A 6892-nucleotide genomic window follows, 5' to 3' on the forward strand; every position below is an offset into this window, starting at 1 on the left:
CACTCAGAAGCTTGTCAAACAGAGTCCTGGACCTGGGCCCCAGAGATTCTCAGTCCTTAAATTTGGGAGAGGACCCAGGAATGCACATTTTAAACATTCTGCTGGCGGTTCTGATTCACAGGCAGGCTTAGTAGTGTAGTAACACTCCTAGTGTCCTGGTCCCCACCCATTATTACAAGCTGTATGACCTTGGCTGAAGTCGCCACTCTTTTGAGCCTGAGTCCTCTCATCCGTGTTATGGAAACGGTAATATAAACCTAGAGGACGTCTTGGGATTACTGTAGCTCCAGACTCGCTATGGGTGGTAAGCGTGAAGCGCCCTAATGTGTGAAACGCGGTTAGTGTGTGTGGCTTGGCTGAATGACCGCTAGGCTAGGGTTCTTTCGGCTCAAACACGTAATCCCTAGGGACCGAGGCCGCGTGATGAATTAAATTGTCCACGTCCACAAGGGTCAGAAAGATGGCTGGGTAGTTCACGGACAGGGCCGGCCACTCTGCTCCCAGCTCATGGTTTGTAGGGAGCACAGTCTGGCCAGTGCCACCCAGCGGAGGCCGCGGGGGCGCAGCGCAGGAGGAGCGCACATGTGCTGCGCGCTCAGGCTTCTCCCAGCGCGGGCCCCGCCCCGCGCCCCGCCCCGCGCCCCGCCCCGCGCCCCACGGCGCGCCCCACGGCGCGCCCCGCCCCCGCGCTCCGCCCCGCCCCACAGCGCGCCCCGCCCCCCGCCCCGACCTCCCGCCGGCCTGAGAGGGGCGGGGCCTGCCGCACGGTTGCTCGGCAACGGCTCTCCAGCGTCCACCGGCCCTGTGCCCCACACTGAGAACCCAGCCGGCAACCGATGCCGTCCCATCCGCGGGGGACTAAGCCAGGAGTCTCTGCTGGGCTTTGGGGACCAGTCCAGGAGAGGTCCCAGGAGAGAATTTAGAGCCACCCCGCTGCACTGACCTGGCGCGACCCGGCTGGACAGGAAATGACGGATGCGGGCTGACTGTGACTGGCCTTGGCTGGGGAGAGGCGGGGACAGGGGACAGGGGCGGGGCGTGGACCTGCGCTCTAGTTCGCGAGCGCACCGCGAAGTTCAAGGCCAAGTTGGGGTCTAGGAAGTCCAAGGGGAGAGCGAGAAGGTGGGAGAAGAAAAGCGCCTATCTTTAAATCAGCACCAAGTTCTCCCCTGTTTTTCTTTTAAGGAGAGGGTTTCTGACTCCCATTGGTTTATTATCGTCGACCCATTATATCAGAGTTGCCGGTGTACTTGCAAGAGACATTCTTGGTGTGAAACTGTTTTGTTTCAGATGTATAACTTCTTTGTTCCCGTCCTCTCATTTGTAAAAAGGAGAAATAGCACTTTCTCATAAGGTTTATGGCTAAAGTGCCTGGAGCCTAGTCTGTAGGAATAAGTGACAGTGAATATCCACAGTAGGATTTAGGGCAGCATGAAATAAAGGACACATTCGTGCATTCACACTGTGAATACATGCACACGCCCTAAAAGAGATTACCTTCCCTCCTTGTCTCCCTCCCTCCCTCCCTCCGTCTCCTCCCTGCCTTCCATTTTTAGACAGATTCTCACTATGTAGTCCAGGCTGTCCTCAAACTTGTCATCCTCCTGCCTCAACCTCCCGAGTGCTGGGATTGCAGGCATGAGCTACCACACCAGCCTTCCAGTCTTATTTTATAAACAAAAGTTCAGCCTATGATGTGCTAGGTTAGTACAGGAAAAAAGCAGGCTTGGGGGAAATTTAAATTAAACTGATCCTTAGAATTATCTGGAACTTCTGGCAAATTCATGGGTACTTTATGGAAACTTTTTGATAGGGACTGAGGAGTCCTCAAGGTGGAATTTACCAAGAGGACAGAGGAGTCCCCAGGCATGCCCAGCTAGTTTCAACATTGAGTCTAAGACTCTGATTTGTGGCCTGGATTCCTCCCATAGGCTGCTCAGCTGAGCTCCAGCAGCAGAAGAGCTATTTGAAGTCTCCACAGGCATGGTACACATGCAGCCCAGCCTGTGTGACTCCCAGTGGAGTCCAGTACAGAGGAGCCAGGGATGTTTTCCTTCTCTTTACACACAATAGGCACACCTGCAGTAGAGCAAGGCCTACTGCTGGGACCTGGGGTGGCAGTAGTACACAGTCACAACCGCTGTCCAAGGGGACTGAGGTGCCTCATGACAAGTAGCAGAGAGTGGCAGAACCTGGCAGGAGCAAGAGTACTGGTGCACACGGGTCAGAGAAACTGGAAGTCCCAGAAAGGCACAGAGCACTGAACATTGATTTTAGAGCCCATAAGAATTGATGGAGAAAAGAGCCGGTGACATTTTGGTTATTAGTATCGTTGCATTTCCTCTCAGGCTTGTGAGGTATAGAATACGCAAAGGTATACTCCCCAGCTTTAGTGCTTCTCGCCACTTGGGGACTGATAGCTTCAAATCAGTTTTGTCCTCTACTCTTTTTATCAAACTCCTTTACCTGGATTCTAGAGGAACTTGCCCACAACTGACTATACCACACAACCATACATTCATGCAATCAGTCATCAAATGTGGATGTTTACAGGATTGCCAGATGCAGTGGAGGACCTGTAGGGTGCACTTGACAAATATTTATTACACATGGAGTGGTTAAGAGCAGGGTCTCTGGAATCAGTCTTCCTGGGTTCAAATCTCAGCCTTCTACTTATTAGCATTTATTAAAAGGTCACCAAGTACCTGCCGTGTCCCTTTTACTGTGCCAGGTACTGGAGATCCTTTTTGCATGTCTCTTACTACTAACACTAGTTCTGGTACTACTAGGTGTGTGATCTCGAGCCAGTTACTTAATCTCTTTGTGCCTTGCTTTCCTCATCTGTAAAATAGCGTCGTTAAATGATATATACTCCATAGGATTTCTGAGCGGTACGGGAGTTAATGCAGATAATGTACTTTTAGAATAATACCTGGATCATTAGCACTACTCAGTAAGTGTACAAAACTATTATTATCACTAATCTGAGTAGTACGCATTGGAGCAGTGCCTCTGAGTCTTGATTTTACATAGGAATTGCCTGAGAATCTTGTTAAAATGCAGTCTTGGTCAACAGGCATGGGGATAGGGCTCCACAGAGATACCCCTCTCTGGACTGTGGGCCGCACTGAGTAGCAGAGTGCAGACACTTTATTCAGTGCTGGGAATGTAGTGAGGTACGGAGTCACCAGACTCAAGGAATTTATTATCCAAGGGGATAAAGGTCAACAAACATACTTTTAAACTCTCATCGTGACAAAGTGTTGTAAGAAGTAAAGCGAAAGTAGCAAAGGATGCTGGGAAAGTCTAGACCTTGGGAGTCTTTCCTGATGACCTGAAGTGTGAATGGCCATTGGCCAGTCAAAGAGGGAGGTAGAAGCAGAGAGAACAGTATGGGCAGTCAGAGGGAGCCTGGTATGGACAAGGAACCCACAGAGGCCAAGCTTGGCTGTGGCACAGAGAGCAAGAGGCAGGTGATGCAAGATGAAACAGGGGCCTCATCACATAAGTGCTTTTGAAAGACACGTGAAAGTTTGGGATCTTCATCCTGAGTCCCAGACATAGCCTTTGTGGTTTTAGCAGAAGAGTGACAAGCTCAGGTTGTTTATTCTTAGAAAATCATTTGGCCGCAAGATGGAGACCAATATGAAAGAAGGCAAGAAGGACACTGGGGGACAAGTTGGAGGATGCTGGCAATAGGAATAGAGATGAACTCCAGATGCATTTTGGAGGGAGAATTCACACCAGAGAAGTATCAACAATGTCAGTGGATTTTGGCTTGAGCCAGATTTTGGTTTTCCATTGGCTGAGATAGAGAACACTGTAGGATAACCAGGTTTGGAGAAAAGATGAGTTCCAATTTGTCATACTCAGATCAAAATGCCTGTGTGGTATCCAAGTATAGATGTTGAGTAAGTTGTCAATTGTTCCTTAATACTTATTCTCTTCTTCAATTCCTCCAATTTTTAGCAATGCTCGAGACAGATAGAATAGACTACTTCCTAGCTTTACTTATACGTGACTAAATTATGGCTGATTAGATGCAAGGACAAGGGCTGGGACGTGGCACAAGTGGTAGAGCACCTGCCTGGATACAAGGACAAGTGTTGGTGCTGCTTCTGGGACGTTCCTTGAAGAAGATTCTTTTTCTTGTGTTTCCTCTTTGCTTGCTGGTTAGGATGCGAACACAATGGCAAGAGCTAGACCCGCCATTTTGGTGCATGAAGTAGAAGCATTGAGTTGAGAATGGAAAGCCACACGCTGTGATGAGCATTCTGAAGATATGGGGTTGTCTTCTTGGTTTTGGACGCTCAACCCTGTATTTCTGCATCTGAGAGACATTTGACCTCAACGATACCTTAGTAGCTGGAAATATAAAGGCTTTTATCTTGTTTAAGTCACTACTATATTGTTTTTTTTCTGTCACTACAATCCAAAACTTAGTGTTAACTGATAGGGAAGGCTCTATTCACTCATTCAACTAATGTTTTCTTGATGTGTGTATCTTTTTTACCATGAGTCCAAATTCTCTAAACGTTCTACTTACCTAATAGGAATACCAATATTTAAAAATGTGTTTTCCAATGCTTCTTGTTCAATGGACCCTAAACAACAGTAAATTGACACTGAGATCGTGAAGTTTAGAAGTGAATTATAATCTTTTCTCTAGAGTTAGAAGTCATATTGTTATTTTTCTTCTTTTTCCATTTCACATCTCCCTCTACCACACACCCAGAACACTGTCCTAATAGAGGATATTCTTTGCTCAAGTGCCGTTCACTAATCATGTCATCATACTTCTTTGCCACAGAAATGTCAATAGACATTGTTTAAGGGTTTGTTTTGACTGGATACCATGGTTCGGTGAAGAAGGCAGATGTACAACAAGTTATTATAGAATGGCATGGTGAGGGCAGAGATGGCCTGGTATCTAACGAAGGAGGAAGGAGGAGGAGTCAGGGAAGGCACCACAGAAATAGGCAGGAATAGGAATAGGAGCTTTTGCAGTTATTATGGAGTTTGTGGAGGGCTCCAGGCAAGAGTGGTAAGAGATGAGTCCAGCACTAGGCAGATGTATAAAGGCAGGAAGCCATAGGAAGAGAGGGAAGCAAGGAAGTGACAAGGTGAGGGCTCAGGTAAGAGATGCTAGTTGCCTAGACAGGAGGCCTACAGAAGGAGAAGTACATGTGCTCCTAGGTCAGGCTGGAGTAACAGCACTGAGCAGCCACGGACAGCTTGCCTGTTGCTTCTTCAGGAGGCCCTTCTGACTGACTGCCATGTGGATCTCTATGGAGCCCAGACCTCCCTGCAAGCCCCCGCCCTATAAACCCAACAGATAACCAGACTAGAGTTTCTTGGAAATAGGGATTTTGCTTCATTTTGTCTTTGTATTTCTGGCACCTGGAGCTTAGTTAGAGCTAAGTACAGATATGTTGAATAAGCGAGTTAATCTCTTGTTGTGCTTAGAGAAAGGCTCAAATATAAGTTATTCTAGAAGGAAAAGCAAGAAGAGCATTCACAGTTTTTGTGCTTCAAACTTCCCAGGGTGGTCCATCATGGAGGATAAACACTATTTCAGTCACAAAATACTTTTGCAGATAAATCTCTTGTCAGATTGATGACTTTGAAATGTTGGAAGTCTTAGTAAATCTTGAACAGTCACTGGGCTGCAGAGTCTAATTTTCCTTCTCCCCAGCACCTCATTTCTGTGTCCCTGTGGCTTGCTTGGGCCAATATGGTGTCCAAAGAAGTGAAGTGGGCAGAAGTCTTTAAAAACACTCCATATGTGTTCCTTCCCTCTGGACCCAGCAAACAGATGGTAGAGAGCTGAGCTCCTGGGTGAGGATATACAGAGCATAGATACCTTCTACCTCTGGTGAGCGACCCCTTCTTGTTATAGCCTGTGAACATTTTGGACTTGTTTGTTACAGCAGCATAAAATAACTCATCATGTCTAACCTGTTCTTCACTTGCTATAATGACAAAAACCCAGGGAACTTGTACATGAGTCAGTATAGATTATGATTCTTGTGATTTACATTTTAAGTGTCAATGTCTGTGTGTTTTCATCTATATTCAAATGTGGAGAGGGAAACAGACTTTTAAAGCATCAGTGACTTATATTTCAAATGTATTTCTCCCAGGGAAGTTTTATGAATCACACCTTCACAACTTCTCTTTCCACTGAACTTAAATCCCTTGTGTGGTACTTGAGTTTTATTTTTTCTTTGTATCCTCAATAAAGATTGGAGAACATTTGGTCACCTTCCACTGTGTAGTAAATCTGAGATTCAGAGATTATTATATGCCAACTCCACTCTCTCTTGTGTAAACGATTCTTGCTCTTTGCTTTTTCTCATCAATTATATCTTACAATCTTAGAAGAAATTAAAATTTCTCCCCAAGTACAACTGCATAAGGAACTCTTCTGAGAGGAAATGATGAAGATAAGATCCTCCCGAATCCAGGACTCAAATTACCAAGATATCCAGTAGACAAGATGGGTTGGGGCTACAATTCATTTAACACTGGCTTCACAATTTAGAGAGGGGGAAACTGAAGGAGTTTAGCCCTGCCTCTTCTCTCCCCAAAGAGAATTCAGAATCAAAATTGATTTCTTTCTCCTGAACATATGACCTTTCATTTTTTAAAAAAAAGGCAGCTAAAATTCTTGCCTCTTAGACTCTCACCTTGCTCTTTCAGGTCCCCTCTTGCTATAGATAAAGGAGTAATTTCAGGACAGACTTAGTTTGTGTGTCCATTGGGGACAAGTTTTTCTTGGAATTTCTTTTCTTTATTGGCAGTACTGGGGTTTGAACTCAAGGCCTTATGCTTGTTAGGCAGCTGCTCTGCCACTTGAGCCACTCCACAGCCTTTTTTAGCTTTAGTTGTT

General features: G+C 46.1%; 1 protein-coding gene across 1 annotated transcript in view; it reads right to left on the reverse strand.

Moving 5' to 3' along the window:
- Positions 1-1011, reverse strand: part of Ttc12 (tetratricopeptide repeat domain 12) — a 49956-nt gene extending 48945 nt beyond the window's left edge. Inside the window, exon 1 of the mRNA XM_020161571.2 lies at positions 944-1011. The gene's annotated coding sequence lies outside the window, so the exon portion shown is untranslated. The remainder of the gene's footprint in view (positions 1-943) is intronic.
- Positions 1012-6892: the final 5881 nt, after the last annotated feature.

Source organism: Castor canadensis, chromosome 2, assembly GCF_047511655.1.
Source record: "Castor canadensis chromosome 2, mCasCan1.hap1v2, whole genome shotgun sequence".
In the NCBI taxonomy this organism is placed as follows: domain Eukaryota; kingdom Metazoa; phylum Chordata; class Mammalia; order Rodentia; family Castoridae; genus Castor; species Castor canadensis.